The sequence below is a fragment of the Rattus norvegicus genome, chromosome X, assembly GCF_021556685.1.
Source record: "Rattus norvegicus strain SHRSP/BbbUtx chromosome X, alternate assembly SHRSP_T2T, whole genome shotgun sequence".
In the NCBI taxonomy this organism is placed as follows: Eukaryota; Metazoa; Chordata; class Mammalia; order Rodentia; family Muridae; genus Rattus; species Rattus norvegicus.
In genome coordinates, this window is record NC_141554.1 from 130,426,417 (window position 1) to 130,442,710 (window position 16,294).

The window sequence follows — 16,294 nt, forward strand, 5'->3', positions numbered from 1 at the left end:
AAATACTCAAGTTAATAAAAAAAAAAAAAGTGAAACATCAAAAAAAAATAAAGAATATTCTCAGAAAAAAAAATAAAGTTCAGTCTTGCCATAAAAAAAAAAAAAAAAGAAAAGAAATCCAAGTGAAGAAACAAAGTCAGGAGAGAGTGGAGAACATTTTTGGTTTCTATTTAATTCATCTAGAACAGCAATGCTCTTTGAACTAAAGGCCCTAAACACTTTTCTTGTGCTACACTGTCTTCCTGTTTTAAGGGATAAAAGAAAACTTGTTGAAAGGCTCAGTGAAAACTACAGTATATGGATTAAAACAAAGAATTAAAACTGCTTAAGTAAAAAAAAAAAAAAAAAAAAGATTTTAAAGTCTCTTAGCACCAAAAATACAACTTTATAGAGTGATGGATAGGTTACCTAAAAGAATTTTGGTTATTAATTCAAAAGATACACCTGAATCAAAACATCATGTCATGTACCTTAAAGGTATACGTTTTTTCACTTATGGTTCAATATATATGATGTGAATGTGTATTAAAACATGAAAAACCAAATGTATTTATCAAAACATTTCATTTCTTTCTTTTGTAGAAATATAAAAATCATAAATGATGGTAATGAAGGTTTTCAAAGATTCAGAGCACTCTCATATATTGCTAATAGTATAAAATATTATACCATATTTGGGAAAAATTCAAAATAAAGTGACAGTATTGGAATATGTTTTAAATAGTCCCATACAGTAATTCCATGTTAAAATGTTATACTAAAATATAAAAAAATATAAAACATTGATGTTTCAGATTCTATTGTGTATAAGAGCAACATATGGAAAATTACTCAAATACCCAATAAGCTGTAAGATTTAATAAAAAGCAATGCAAAAAAGATAAGAGTTCAATCACAAGTCATATTGCAAAAATATGATAAAGATATTAACATGAGGAAAATATATAATAACAACTTGTTATTAAAGTGCAATTAATCTAATAAGTAATCAGTAAACCCCAAAGAATAATGGCCTTTTCACTTACTATCTGTTGTGTACAAAATTATGATAGTTAAGTTCTCTGAATCTCAGCCTCTTCATTAGTGAATCAATATCTGATTATGAGGATGCTATGATTAGGTGTAATAAAATTGAAATGTGTTAAAGAACAATTTATATCCACTTTATTTAATGCATTTGTAACTAAAATATTTTCATTTTTGTTATGGGAAAATGGATTTTTATTGTTTGAGATTTTCATAATGTATGTATGTTTTATCACATCCACCCCTCCAGTTGCTCCTCTTTAATTCCTCCTCTATCACCACATGATATTCTCTCCTGATTTCATATGTTCTTTTAGAAAAGCCATTGAGTCTTCTTAGTGATACCAACATATGCTTGGGTATAAGGCCATGTACTAGATTAAGGGTAGCCTCTTAGGGGCCTTATTTCAGAAGACAAAACCAAAAAGCAAAAAAAAACATACAAACAACCCCACCCCAAAAACTAACTGTCCTCCTTCCAGCAACCATGTATTTCAAATGGTTCCTTAGCTATGGTTGGAACTTCATAGGTGCCCTTTCCATCAAAGCTGGTATTTTGGACAGTTTCATCTTGTCCATGTGATGTGCATGCAGTTACAGTGGCTATTGCATCCATGTGTGCAAAAGCCTTTTTTCTGTAAGAGGCACAGTAGTATTTTTGATTTCCAACTGGAGCTAGTAAGAAGCCCACTTGTGTCATCTGTAGAAGCATGAGTATTTTCTTGCTTCTTTTTCCTTCCAGAGGCCTAGAAATAGGTGATTGCCCACACATATTTAAGTAGGGATGTATTTCAAAACCACAGTTTGAATATGAGGCATTTTCATTACTATTAAGTTTTGATTGCTTTTAATTTCTGTCAATTGATATATCAAGGATTATATATTGAACAAACGTTTAGATTTTATAATCCACTATATATATATATATATATATATATATATATGAGCTTAATTGTACATGCAGGAAGAAATAGGGAAGACCAAGAAGGAAAGGGGTGAAGTGAGTATTCTGACGGACTGGCAATATCATTTTCTTTTAAATAAGAGATCTTATTGGGTTTCAATGACTAGCATATTATCTCTGATATAATAAGATCAAAATAATACTTGACACACAGAAAATATTCAGCAAACATAGGAACAAATAGGCTGCAAGTCTCAGTGTGCCAGATTCTTTATCTTTTCAAGAGAAAACAAAATCTTTATGTAAACTATATTATTGTAACATTCTTGTCTTAACTTTAAACATTTTTAACAGATTTTTGGCAAAGTTCTGCACTTGCTCAGTTCATTAGCTCTTGGCCTGAATTTTATTCGATGGGAAGAGGATTGGGACATAAAGGATGAATGAGACTGTGGACTTCAGTCCTGATGGAAGAGAGCTAAGAGGCTGAAATAACAAAGCATTGCCTTAGTCTCATTAGCTGTATTGCTATTAAGATAGTCTGTGATCAATCTAAATATTTTCCCTAATTATTGAAATCACAAAGACATGCATACTATAATTATTGACAAACTGGGGCTATATTGTTCATCTTTTTATGTATACTAATAATTAGTAATGCTTTTTTGATTTTAGGAAAGTGGATATTCAATGGATAACCATTGGATTTTATTTTCATTTTATTAGTTTTTGAAAGTTCAGTTAACAGTTCAATCCTTCCTGTGTCTTTGCTGATGGGATTTTTAAATGCTTACTATGTCATTGATTTAAAGAATATGTTTTGCCTTGCAGCTATGAGGCATTTGTGCTGACTAATCCCCAGGAAAGGCTTGGACAGGGAAACCAAACTAAAAATGTACAACCGACAAAAAGAGATACCAACGATACGAAGGGCTTGTTTGGGTTTTGTTCAATCTTGAAACAGCCTGTATTTTAGGCTCGACAAAGAAAGGATCCATTTGTTCCATCTGGCTTCCAGATACTCCCACAACCTCATATGTTGGTAAACCTTAATGAATGCTAGCTCTACAATATCTTACATTCTAATGTTTATGCAAGTGTTTTACTATACCCTAAAGAAATACCATGCACATGATATTCTTTATTGTATTGCTCCCAGCATTAAAACAGAACACCCAAATAACAAATGGTTCAATTAGGTTAAAAAACCAACTGAAACATTTATTAAACTTTCTGAGGCCACACCTTGGTATTCTGATTATATAATTGTGTGTGTGTGTGTGTGTGTGTGTGTGTGTGAGTGTGTGTGTGTGCACGCACATGTACATGTACATGTGCACGTGCAACTGCGTGTGCCTGTGTGTGTGTAATAGAAAATAAGTTAAAGACTTGATTTGTCTCTATGCTAGTTGGTGGGGAAATTCACAAACTGCTTGACAGCTTCAAAGCATTTAGTTCCTATGATCCTACACCTAGAAGTAGCACGTTGTCTCCTTTTAAAAAAGCCACTCCTTCAGTCCTTTCTCTAACTCCTCCATTGGGGTCTCTGTGCTCAGTCCAATGGTTAGCTGCAAGCATCCTCATCTGTATCAGTAAGACTGAAAGAGTTGAAGGGGTTTGCATATGTAGCAGAGGATGACATTGTCTGGCATCAATAGGAGGAGATGCTCTTGGTCCTGTGAAGGCTTCTTTCCGCAGTGTAGGGGAATGGCAGGATGTTGAGATGGGAGTGGGAGCATCTTGATAGAAACAGGGGGAGGGGAAATGAGAGAGGGGGAAAATAAAAAACAAAAAAGCCACTATGTTCATTCATAGAATAGTCCTAGCTCACTCTCTTTATCTATAGTTTGGGTATCTGTAAATTCAAGTAACTATGGGTAGAAAAGTCCTGCAAAAGAATATTGTTTTAAACATAAAGATTTTTCTTTATTCTTTTCTTTTCTTGGATATTTTCTTTATTTACATTTCAAATTTTATGCTCTTTCCCAGTTTCACTCTTCAGAAAACCCCATCCCAGCCCCTACTCTCTGCCTCCATGAGGGTGCTTCCCCACTCACCCACCCACTCCCTCCTGTTTCTCTCTTGCCTCCCCTGCACTGGGGCGTCAAGAGTTCACAGGACCAAGGGTCTCTCCTCCCACAAGGCCCAACCTCTGCAACATACACAGCTGGAGCCATGGGTCCCTCCATGTGTACTCTTTTGGTTGGTGGTTTAGTCCCTGGGAGCTCTGGGGGGGTCTGGTTGGTTGATGTTGTTCTTCCTATGGGGTTGCAAACCCCCTCAGCCACCTCTGTCCTTTCTCTATCTCCTCCACGGGGGACCCTATTCTCAGTTCAATGGTTGGCTGGGAGCATCTGCCTGTGTAATTGTCAGGCTCTGGGAGCCTCTCAGTTGTCCTCTAAGCAATACATGACAACAACCTTACAGACATCATTTACACCACATTAAAAGTAATGAAAGTAGTTCATATGAAAACACTGTACCACTTTATAAAGTGGACTGGAGGATCAGCAGAGTTTGGTATCTTCAGGGGTAGCTTATGAGCACTGCCCTGTGAACAGCATCCTATTTGAATCTAGTTCTCTCTCTCTCTCTCTCTCTCTCTCTCTCTCTCTCTCTCTCTCTCTCTCTCTTCCTCCTCCTCCTCTTCCTCCTCCTTCTTTCTCTCTCTCTCTCTCTCTCTCTCTCTCTCTCTTTCTGTCCAACTGTCTGTCTTGTTTCTTTCTTTCCTTTCCTTTTCTTTTCTTTCCTTTCTTCTTTCTTTTTTTCCATGTGGAGTCGTTTAATGAGAGAAGAAGAGGAGAGGAGAGGAAAGGAGGCTAGTCATGGGCATGTTGATGGAAGGGGTGGGGGTAGGGAGAGAAGGGACAGGGACAGAGGGGAAGGGAGCAAAGAAGCAAGAGTCTTTTTTCTTCCCTTCCTTCCTATTTTTGAAGCAAAGTTAATGCTTTCTGCCAACAGGCTATGTATAGTTTTTTTAATTATCTTATTTTTTACATCCAAAATGTTGCCCCCAGCCCAGTCCCCCCTCCCATAGTTCTTTACCCCATACCCCCTACCCTTCATGTCTGAGAGGGTGCTACTCCCTTTCCATGTGCTTCCCTGGGACATCAAGTCTCTACAGGATTAGGCAATCCTGTCCCACTGAGGACAGACATGGTAGTCCTCTGTTACATATGTACAACGGCCCTCAGAGCAGCCTGTGTATGGAGCAAAGCTTTTTAATGAATATATTTTACAAATACACTGGAGAATTATGCAACGCTTTCTGCATTGGGTGCAGGCCTGGGCCACAAGTCTGTACACTCCTTTGCAACCAGACCTGTGACAGCAGAACTTTCCATCTCACCATTATTGTTTACTGTGGCCCCTGCATCATGTTCAAAATAAAGAAACCGGCCATCTTTTCTTCGATGTCAAATTACCACTGCTGGATGGTAATTTCCTCTGACTCTGGCTTGTCTTTCTTGAACAACACCATGCCACCCACACCAGCCACAGGAAGTCTCTTTAGCCATTCCTTGATTCCCCTCACAGATATGATATACAAATTTTTGGCTCCTGAATTGTCAGCATAGTTGATCACAGCGCCTACTTGAAGACACAGGGATATCTGGGATTTCATTCCAGATGGCCCACCACGTCCTCAATTTCATATCTTGAGATCCCAGAAAGAGTCAGAAAGTGACTCTAGTTTCTTGACAGCTAGCATCTCTCCTTCACCCCATTTTTATATGTTATAAATTTACTATTAACTTGATTTCTCCTTTTGAGTAAAAAAGAAACCCAAAATCCTTTCGATGGTTTTCTGGTTAATATTTTTGACCTAATTCCAACGTTTTATGACTTAATTTTGTAAAGTATTTTCAGGATTATTGTGCACAGAAAAGCAATGTCTTATTGTTATTTGACATGCTAATATGTATGTTTAATTGAAATCTAACTTCCAAGATGAATGGGAATCTAGATCATTCCTTAAATGAGGTAAACAAAAAACTGGAATAACAGCTTTGTCTGCAACAACAACAAAAATTTACTTGATTTGACAAAACTTGAGCCTATTGCTGTGCAGAGTACATGCACTCTGAAACACATTGTTTGGCAGCACAGAATGCTTGCTGTCAAAATCACCTTTGTATTGATTTCTGGTAGATATACAACTAGTGTATCTGAGAGCTTCACTACCATCTAGGTTCTATGCACATACACTAACCTGTAGTGTCTGGATTATTTGATCTGCACATCAGGTTCCCTTGACGAGAAAAAAATGAAATAGAATCAAATGTTCTTTACAAAGCACAAAGTTATATATATATGCATTTTCTAGCAGTTAAAGTTTCACATTTAACCCAGTATCTGGCAACTATAAAGCCAAGCATTAGGAACTCTCATGGTAGTCAATTTCTTTCAAAGTCGGCTACAATATGTTTTATAATGTCTATAATAACTAGATGGCAATATTCTGACGAGATTTAATCAGAAGAAAATCCCAGTGGGTCATCTGGCACCCTCTTAATTTATTCATTATTGTCCTATAGTCAGAAATAAAGGAACCAAGAGAGGAATTCTTTAGAAACCATGCCATGATATGGATTTCCAGGTACAAATGTTACTTAACTGTTCTGTGCACATCAATATAACGATATTTAGCACTGCATTCAAGAAAGACTATATTGTGAAGTCATGTGGAGCCAAAGTGTATTCCTTTACAAAACAAATGACTCGTATGTAAAGTATTTTAATATTGTGTTTTACTGAAGTCTAAAATAAATCAGAGAACCACATCTAGCACCTCAAGTCTTATACCTAAGATTTTAATATAGTCCTATTTTTGTATGTTATTTTCCACGAAGTTTACCATAAGTCTGATTGCTTTAAAATTTTATCACCAACATTTATCATATTATTAAACCTTTTTTCTTCTTGTTGTATTTATCCTGTAAGCCTCTCTATATTGGAACAAACACTAAGCAATCATCTTGTCCTTTAATCACACTTCTAGAACTTCTTTTATTTACTTTGGCTTTTTACAATTTTTTTTTTTAGTTTCATAAGCAATTTTGACTCTGAAAACTTACTGAAAATGTTAAAGAACTTTCATTGATGTATTAAGTCTGTTGGTGTTTATTGTTTTAGACACTCTAACTGATAATTCTAAAGTATTTATTGACTAGTTGAACAATAAGTATAAACTATTACATTTAACATAAAGGTCATACTTTACGATAATTGCATTTTTTAAAAAAATCAGAGAGAACAGAGTATGAGAACTGGGGTTGGTGGTGGGAGCATCTTTGGAATGAACCAGAAACCTAGGACAAGGGAAACTCCCAGGAACCTATGAGAGTGACCCTAGCTAAGACTCATAGCAATAGAGGATATGGAACCTGAAATGGGCTCCTCCTGTAACCAGTTAAGACTTCCAATGGATGTGTACAATAACTCTGCCACAAACCATTAGAACCTAAATTGCCCTGCTTACAAGATGTGCAGGGATAAAGATAGAAGAGACTGAGTGACACCCATGACATGAGAGAGAATGAGCCCACTACTGATACTATTAATGATATTCTCCTATACTTGCAGACAGGAAACTAGCATAACTGTCCTCTCAGAGGGTTTCACCAAGGAGCTGAAGGAAACTGATGTAGAGATCCACAGTGAAACATGAGTTGGAGCTTGGGGATTCTTGTGGAAGAGCAGGAGGACGGATTGAAGGAGCAAGATGGCTGTAGGATAGCATGAGAAGAACTACAGAATCAACTAACCTAGGCCCATAGGGCCTCACAGATACTGAACCACCAACCGAAGAATATGCATGGTATGAACATAGGACCCCTACATATATGTAACAGATGTGCAGCTTAGTTTTCATGTTGGACCACTAACAATAGGAGCAGGGGCTGTCTCTGAGTTTGTTGCCTGCTTTTGAACCACTTTCCCTAACTGACTGCCTTGTCTGGGATCAATTAGAGAGGATGCATCTATTCCTAGTGCAACTTGATATGCCAAGGAGGGTTGATATCCATGGGATGCTTTTGTTTTTCCTCAAAGAATGGGATGGGGAATGGGGGGATGGCAGGTAAGAGGGATGGACGGGGATGAGAGAAGTGAGAGAAAGCTATGATTGGGATGTAAAACAAATAAATAAATTTTTAAAATTCATACAATTATTGAAATGAATGTAATTGCTCTACATGTTTGAAAATCGTTAACGGCTGGCTTATAAAAGAAAGTTACATCATCATATCCTACTTTCCATGCACTCTTACAGTCTTACATGTCAGATGGCTTCTGGAAAATGACACTGCCTAATAAGAGAATTGTGATGAGAAGGATACATACTTGATTTTGGCACAATGAAAATGATTTTAGTTTATGGATTCCTGAGAGGAATCCTGATAAGAGATCCTGACAATCTTTGGTGATCCTCAGAGCACATGTGGAGAACCATAATTCCATCCATGTATAGTATTTAATGACTTTCTTGCAATCCTTCAGGTTTCTTCTTCCTAGTCAACTTATGAGATTCACTTTCAAGCCCTGTGGAACATCAGTGTTCCCTGGGGCACCAGCTTTCATTTTCTTTTCTCTCTTGTTCTAATATCTTGGTATCTCTTAAGGTAGGTATTTCCAATTATTCAGTACCAATAAATAATACACGAAGTGTCTTTATATCTATCTCTCTTTCACCATGAATGTTTTTCTTTATATTGTCTTCTTTAAGAAAAACAAAGAGGATGGAATTTTGATGGTGTACAATATGAATGTCCCCCTAGAATTACTCAATGTAGCTACTTAGCATAAACATTATCGCACATAGTTATCGTTTTTGTGGTGATGGCTTGGCACGTTTGCGTTTTTCATGTATACAAGTGTGTTTTAAAATTTGTTGTATAATATTGCCAAATGTATTACTCCTATCTTACTCATAAAATTTTGTATACTGTCAACAACATATCTACAACCCTCTTTTCATTCATTGCATGCCTTGGTAACAACATTCCACCTTTACTTTTTGATGCTACTCAATATTCCACATGAGTGAGTCCATGCAGAATGAATCTTTCTGAGTATTTCTTATTTTGTTTAGAAAAATATTCTCTAGGATCACTCATTTGTTGCAAATAATATAATTTCTTCTTTTTATGGCTGAATAGCACATCATTTTCTACACATAACATCTTATCCATTCAGTTAGAATGGAACAAATATTTCTTTAACAAATCGATTTGATTTCTTCTAGTATATACACAGAAGTAGTGGAATTGGATGCCACTTTTCAGGGTTTTGAGGACCCTATACATCAATTTTCATAGTGGTTTTAGTAACTTGCATTCCATTTAACAATGTGTAAGAGTTTTTTTCCTCCCCTATATACTTACAAGCACTTGTTTTCTCCAGTCTTTGATATTAGTAATCCTAAGAGGAGTAAGCATTTGATCTTCATCTTCCATCTCCTATTAATAATTTTTCTTTCCTTTTTAGTTTCAGTTCTTGGCTTTGGTAGTAGCATGATTTTTTGAGTGGAATGGAAGTCTAAGCATTTTTCCTCATAACATTTTAAATGCTATGAGAAGGCTCAGTAATATTTCTTCTTTAAATATTTGGTAGAGTTTAGCCATAAAGCTACCTTGTCTTGGACTTTGCTTTGATGGGAGACTACTATTAACACAGCCTTCATATTTGATATTGGTCTGTCAAGATATTCTATGACTCGTAATTCAGTACTGGTAGGTCAAATTTATGAAGGAACTTATTCATTTCTTCTAGATTATTCAATTTATTGATACACAATTTTATAATAGTCTTTATGATCATCTGCAGTGTCCTTTTATGACTCCCTTCCATATTTTACCTTGGTGTTATAAAAGCATCTCAACCTAATCTAATCCAGTTCTCCTATCACATATGTCAAATATGTTTTATCTTCTGTATACTTCTTACTTCCATTCCCTATATTCCCAGTCTATGCTCTCACTATGATTCACATGCATGAACATTGTACTCTTCTATTTGTATTCATGACCTCAAATTTCATCTTGCTTGCTAAACCCAACTTTAGTAGGGATATTAGGTGAACTTTCTAAAGTGTAAATCTACTAAAGTAACTTTTGTGCCTTAACTAATAACCTGTAAATTCCCATTTGCTTTTGGATTATAATTTATCTCCTTACCATGACTTAAAATGGCTCTCATGATCTGTGGCTATTTTTCACCCTTACTTTTTAAAAACTCTTGTATCCTTTATTTTTTTCAGGTACTCATATATATTTGTCTTCTCTGATATACACATGTATTTACTCCTCTATAGAAGGAATAGAGCAGAAACTCAAATGGATAAGCTCACATTGCAAGATGCCACCTCTTAGTGTTAACTGCAAAAATCTGATATTTGCTTGGTGATGTTAGTCCTTCCCATCCTGGAAAATTCATGTGAAAATGTAGTCCAATTTCTGAAGTATAAAATACTTTAGTATGTCATCTGTTTAAAATCAATTGCTTTAATATGGTTCATTATTGTTTAGTTCAGAGAATGATAGCTTAGCAACTTATGTGGTGTAGGTCTAAGAATATCCACATCTCGTCCCATAGAGGAGGGCCCAGGAGCAGCAGGACCGCTGCATCTGAGACACTGCCAGAACCTGACGAGACCTACCGGATAAACAGTTCTCTGCAGCCAAATCCTGTGGGAGGGAGAGCTAAACCTTCAGAGAGGCAGACACGCCTGGGAAACCAGAAGAGACTGCACTCTGCACACATCTCTGACACCAGAGGAAAACACCAAACGCCATCTGGAACGCTGGTGCACGGAGGCTCCCAGAAAGGGCGGCGCAGATCTTCCTGATTGCTGACCCCGCAGAGAGCTCGTAGGCAACACCCCGCGAGCAAACTTGAGCCTCGGAACCACAGGTAAGACCAACTTTTCTGCTGCAAGTAACCTGCCATGTCAACTCCAGACACAGGCCCACAGGAACAGCTGAAGACCTGTAGATAGGAAAAACTACACGCCCGAAAGCAGAACACTCTGTCCCCATAACTGGCTGAAAGAAAACAGGAAAACAGGTCTACAGCACTTCTGACACACAGGCTTATAGGACAGTCTAGCACTGTCAGAAATAGCAGAACAAAGTAACACTAGAGATAATCTGATGGCCAGAGGCAAGCGCAGGAACCCAAGCAACAGAAACCAAGACTACATGGCATCATCGGAGCCCAATTCTCCCACCAAAGCAAACATGGAATATCCAAACACACCAGAAAAGCAAGATCTAGTTTCAAAATCATATTTGATCATGATGCTGGAGGACTTCAAGAAAGACGTGAAGAACTCCCTTAGGGAAACACAGGAAAACATTAATAAACAAGTAGAAGCCTACAGAGAGGAATTGCAAAAATCCCTGAAAGAATTCCAGGAAAACACAATCAAACAGTTGAAGGAATTAAAAATGGAAATAGAAGCAATCAAGAAAGAACACATGGAAACAACCCTGGATATAGAAAACCAAAAGAAGAGACAAGGAGCTGTAGATACAAGCTTCACCAACAGAATACAAGAGATGGAAGAGAGAATCTCAGGAGCAGAAGATTCCATAGAAATCATTGACTCAACTGTCAAAGATAATGTAAAGCGGAAAAAGCTACTGGTCCAAAACATACAGGAAATCCAGGACTCAATGAGAAGATCAAACCTAAGGATAATAGGTATAGAAGAGAGTGAAGACTCCCAGCTCAAAGGACCAGTAAATATCTTCAACAAAATCATAGAAGAAAACTTCCCTAACCTAAAAAAAGAGATACCCATAGGCATACAAGAAGCCTACAGAACTCCAAATAGATTGGACCAGAAAAGAAACACATCCTGTCACATAATAGTGAAAACACCAAACGCACAAAATAAAGAAAGAATATTAAAAGCAGTAAGGGAAAAAGGTCAAGTAACATATAAAGGCAGACCTATCAGAATCACACCAGACTTTTCGCCAGAAACTATGAAGGCCAGAAGATCCTGGACAGATGTCATACAGAACCTAAGAGAACACAAATGCCAGCCCAGGTTACTGTATCCTGCAAAACTCTCAATTAACATAGATGGAGAAATCAAGATATTCCATGACAAAACCAAATTTACACAATATCTTTCTACAAATCCAGCACTACAAAGGATAATAAATGGTAAAGCCCAACATAAGGAGGCAAGCTATACCCTAGAAAAAGCAAGAAACTAATCGTCTTGGCAACAAAACAAAAGAGAAGAAAAGCACACAAACATAACCTCATATCCAAATATGAATATAACAGGAAGCAATAATCACTATTCCTTAATATCTCTCAATATCAATGGCCTCAACTCCCCAATAAAAAGACATAGATTAACAAACTGGATACACAACGAGGACCCTGCATTCTGCTGCCTACAGGAAAGACACCTCAGAGACAAAGACAGACACTACCTCAGAGTGAAAGGCTGGAAAACAACTTTCCAAGCAAATGGTCGGAAGAAGCAAGCTGGAGTAGCCATTCTAATATCAAATAAAATCAATTTTCAACTAAAAGTCATCAAAAAAGATAAGGAAGGACACTTCATATTCATCAAAGGAAAAATCCACCAAGATGAACTCTCAATCCTAAATATCTATGCCCCAAATACAAGGGCACCTACATACGTAAAAGAAACCTTACTAAAGCTCAAAACACACATTGCACCTCACACAATAATAGTAGGAGATTTCAACACCCCACTCTCATCAATGGACAGATCATGGAAACAGAAATTAAACAGAGACGTAGACAGACTAAGAGAAGTCATGAGCCAAAAAGGACTTAACAGATATTTATAGAACATTCTATCCTAAAGCAAAGGATATACCTTCTTCTCAGCTCCTCATGGTACTTTCTCCAAAATTGACCATATAATTGGTCAAAAAACGGGCCTCAACAGGTACAGAAAGATAGAAATAATCCCATGCGTGCTATCAGACCACAACGGCCTAAAACTGGTCTTCAATAACAATAAGGGAAGTATGCCCACATATACGTGGAAATTGAACAATGCTCTACTCAATGATAACCTGGTCAAGGAAGAAATAAAGAAAGAAATTAAAAACTTTTTAGAATTTAATGAAAATGAAGGTACAACATACCCAAACTTATGGGACACAATGAAAGCTGTGCTAAGAGGAAAACTCATAGTGCTGAGTGCCTGCAGAAAGAAACAGGAGAGAGCATATGTCAGCAGCTTGACAGCACACCTAAAAGCTCTAGAACAAAAAGAAGCAAATACACCCAGGAGGAGTAGAAGGCAGGAAATAATCAAACTCAGAGCTGAAATCAACCAAGTAGAAACAAAAAGGACCATAGAAAGAATCAACAGAACCAAAAGTTGGTTCTTTGAGAAAATCAACAAGATAGATAAACCCTTAGCCAGACTAACGAGAGGACACAGAGTGTGTGTCCAAATTAACAAAATCAGAAATGAAAAGGGAGACATAACTACAGATTCAGAGGAAATTCAAAAAATCATCAGATCTTACTATAAAAACCTATATTCAACAAAACTTGAAAATCTGCAGGAAATGGACAATTTCCTAGACAGATACCAGGTACCGAAGTTAAATCAGGAACACATAAACCAGTTAAACAACCCCATAACTCCTAAGGAAATAGAAGCAGTCATTAAAGGTCTCCCAACCAAAAAGAGCCCAGGTCCAGACGGGTTTAGTGCAGAATTCTATCAGACCTTTATAGAAGACCTCATACCAATATTATCCAAACTATTCCACAAAATTGAAACAGATGGAGCACTACCGAATTCCTTCTATGAAGCCACAATTACTCTTATACCAAAACCACACAAAGACCCAACAAAGAAAGAGAACTTCAGACCAATTTCCCTTATGAATATCGACGCAAAAATACTCAATAAAATTCTGGCAAACCGAATCCAAGAGCACATCAAAACAATCATCCACCATGATCAAGTAGGCTTCATCCCAGGCATGCAGGGATGGTTTAATATGCGGAAAACCATCAACGTGATCCACTATATAAACAAACTGAAAGAACAAAACCACATGATCATTTCATCAGATGCTGAGAAAGCATTTGACAAAATTCAACACCCCTTCATGATAAAAGTCCTGGAAAGAATAGGCATTTAAGGCCCATGCCTAAACATAGTAAAAGCCATATACAGCAAACCAGTTGCTAACATTAAACTAAATGGAGAGAAACTTGAAGCAATCCCACTAAAATCAGGGACTAGACAAGGCTGCCCACTCTCTCCCTACTTATTCAATCTAGTTCTTGAACTTCTAGCCAGAGCAATCAGACAACAAAAGGAGGTCAAGCAGATACAGATCGGAAAAGAAGAAGTCAAAATGTCACTATTTGCAGATGATATGATAGTATATTTAAGTGATCCCAAAAGTTCCACAAGAGAACTACTAAAGCTGATAAACAACTTCAGCAAAGTGGCTGAGTATAAAATTAACTCAAATAAATCAGTAGCCTTCCTCTACACAAAAGAGAAACAAGCCGAGAAAGAAATTAGGGAAACGACACCCTTCATAATAGACCCAAATAATATAAAGTACCTTGGTGTGACTTTCACCAAGCAAGTAAAAGATTTGTACAATAAGATCTTCAAGGCTCTGAAGAAAGAAATCGAAGAAGACCTCAGAAGATGGAAAGATCTCCCATGCTCATGGATTGGCAGGATTAATATAGTAAAAATGGCCATTTTACCAAAAGCAATCTACAGATTCAATGCAATCCCCATCAAAATACCAATCCAATTTTTCAAAGAATTAGACAGAACAATTTGCAAATTCATCTGGAATAACAAAAAACCCAGGATAGCTAAAACTATCCTCAACAATAAAAGGACTTCAGGGGGAAATCACTGTTTCTGAACTCAAGCAGTATTACAGAGCAATAATGATAAAAACTGCATGGTATTGGTACAGATACAGACAGACCAATGGAACAGAATTGAAGACCCAGAAATGAACCCCCACACCTATGGGCACTTGATTTTTGACAAAGGAGCCAAAACCATCAAATGGAAAAAAGATCGCATTTCCAGCAAATGGTGCTGGTTCAACTGGAGGTCAACATGTAGAAGAATGCAGATCGATCCATGCTTATCACACTGTACAAAGCTTAAGTCCAAGTGGATCAAGGACCTCCACATCAAACTAGATACACTCAAACTAATAGAAGAAAAACTAGGGCAGCATCTCGAACACATGGGCACTGGAAAAAATTTCCTGAACAAAACACCAATGGCTTATGCTCTAAAATCAAGAATCGACAAATGGGATCTCATAAAACTGCAAAGCTTCTGTAAGGCAAAGGACACTGTGGTTAGGACAAAACGGCAACCAACAGATTGGGAAAAGATCTTCACCAGTCCTACAACAGATAGAAGCCTTATATCCAAAATATACAAACAACTCAAGAAGTTAGACCGCAGGGAGACAAATAACCCTATTAAAAATGGGGTTCAGAGCTAAACAAAGAATTCACAGCTGAGGAATGCCGAATGGCTGAGAAACACCTAAAAAATGTTCAACATCTTTAGTCATAAGGGAAATGCAAATCAAAACAACCCTGAAATTTCACCTCACACCAGTGAGAATGGCTAAGATCAAAAACTCAGGTGACAGCAGATGCTGGGGAGGATGCGGAGAAAGAGGAACACTCCTCCATTGTTGGTGGGATTGCAGACTGGTACAACCATTCTGGAAATCAGTCTGGAGGTTCCTCAGAAAATTGGACATTGAATTGCCTGAGGATCCAGCTATACCTCTCTTGGGCATATACCCAAAAGATGCCCCAACATATAAAAAAGACACGTGCTCCACTATGTTCATCGCAGCCTTATTTATAATAGCCAGAAGCTGGAAAGAACCCAGATGCCCTTCAACAGAGGAATGGATACAGAAAATGTGGTACATCTACACAATGGAATATTACTCAGCTATCAAAAACAATGACTTCATGAAATTCGTAGGCAAATGGTTGGAACTGGAAAATATCATCCTGAGAGAGGTAACCCAATCACAGAAAAACACACATGGTATGCACTCATTGATAAGTGGCTATTAGCCCAAATGCTTGAATTACCCTAGATGCCTAGAACAAATGAAACTCAAGACGGATGATCAAAATGTGAATGCTTCACTCCTCCTTTAAAAGGGGAACAGGAATACCCTTGGCAGGGAAGGGAGAGGCAAAGATTAAAACAGAGACTGAAGGAACACCCATTCAGAGCCTGCCCCACATGTGGCCCATACATATACAGCCATCCAATTAGACAAGATGGATGAAGCAAAGAAGTGCAGGCTGACAGGAGCCGGA

General features: G+C 37.4%; 1 protein-coding gene and 1 pseudogene across 2 annotated transcripts in view; both read right to left on the reverse strand.

The window, feature by feature from the left end:
- Tenm1 (teneurin transmembrane protein 1) overlaps positions 1 to 16,294 on the reverse strand; it is an 889,292-nt gene that overhangs the window by 349,820 nt on the left and 523,178 nt on the right.
- On the reverse strand, positions 5,185 to 5,582 carry LOC108349252 (60S ribosomal protein L23 pseudogene; annotated as a pseudogene).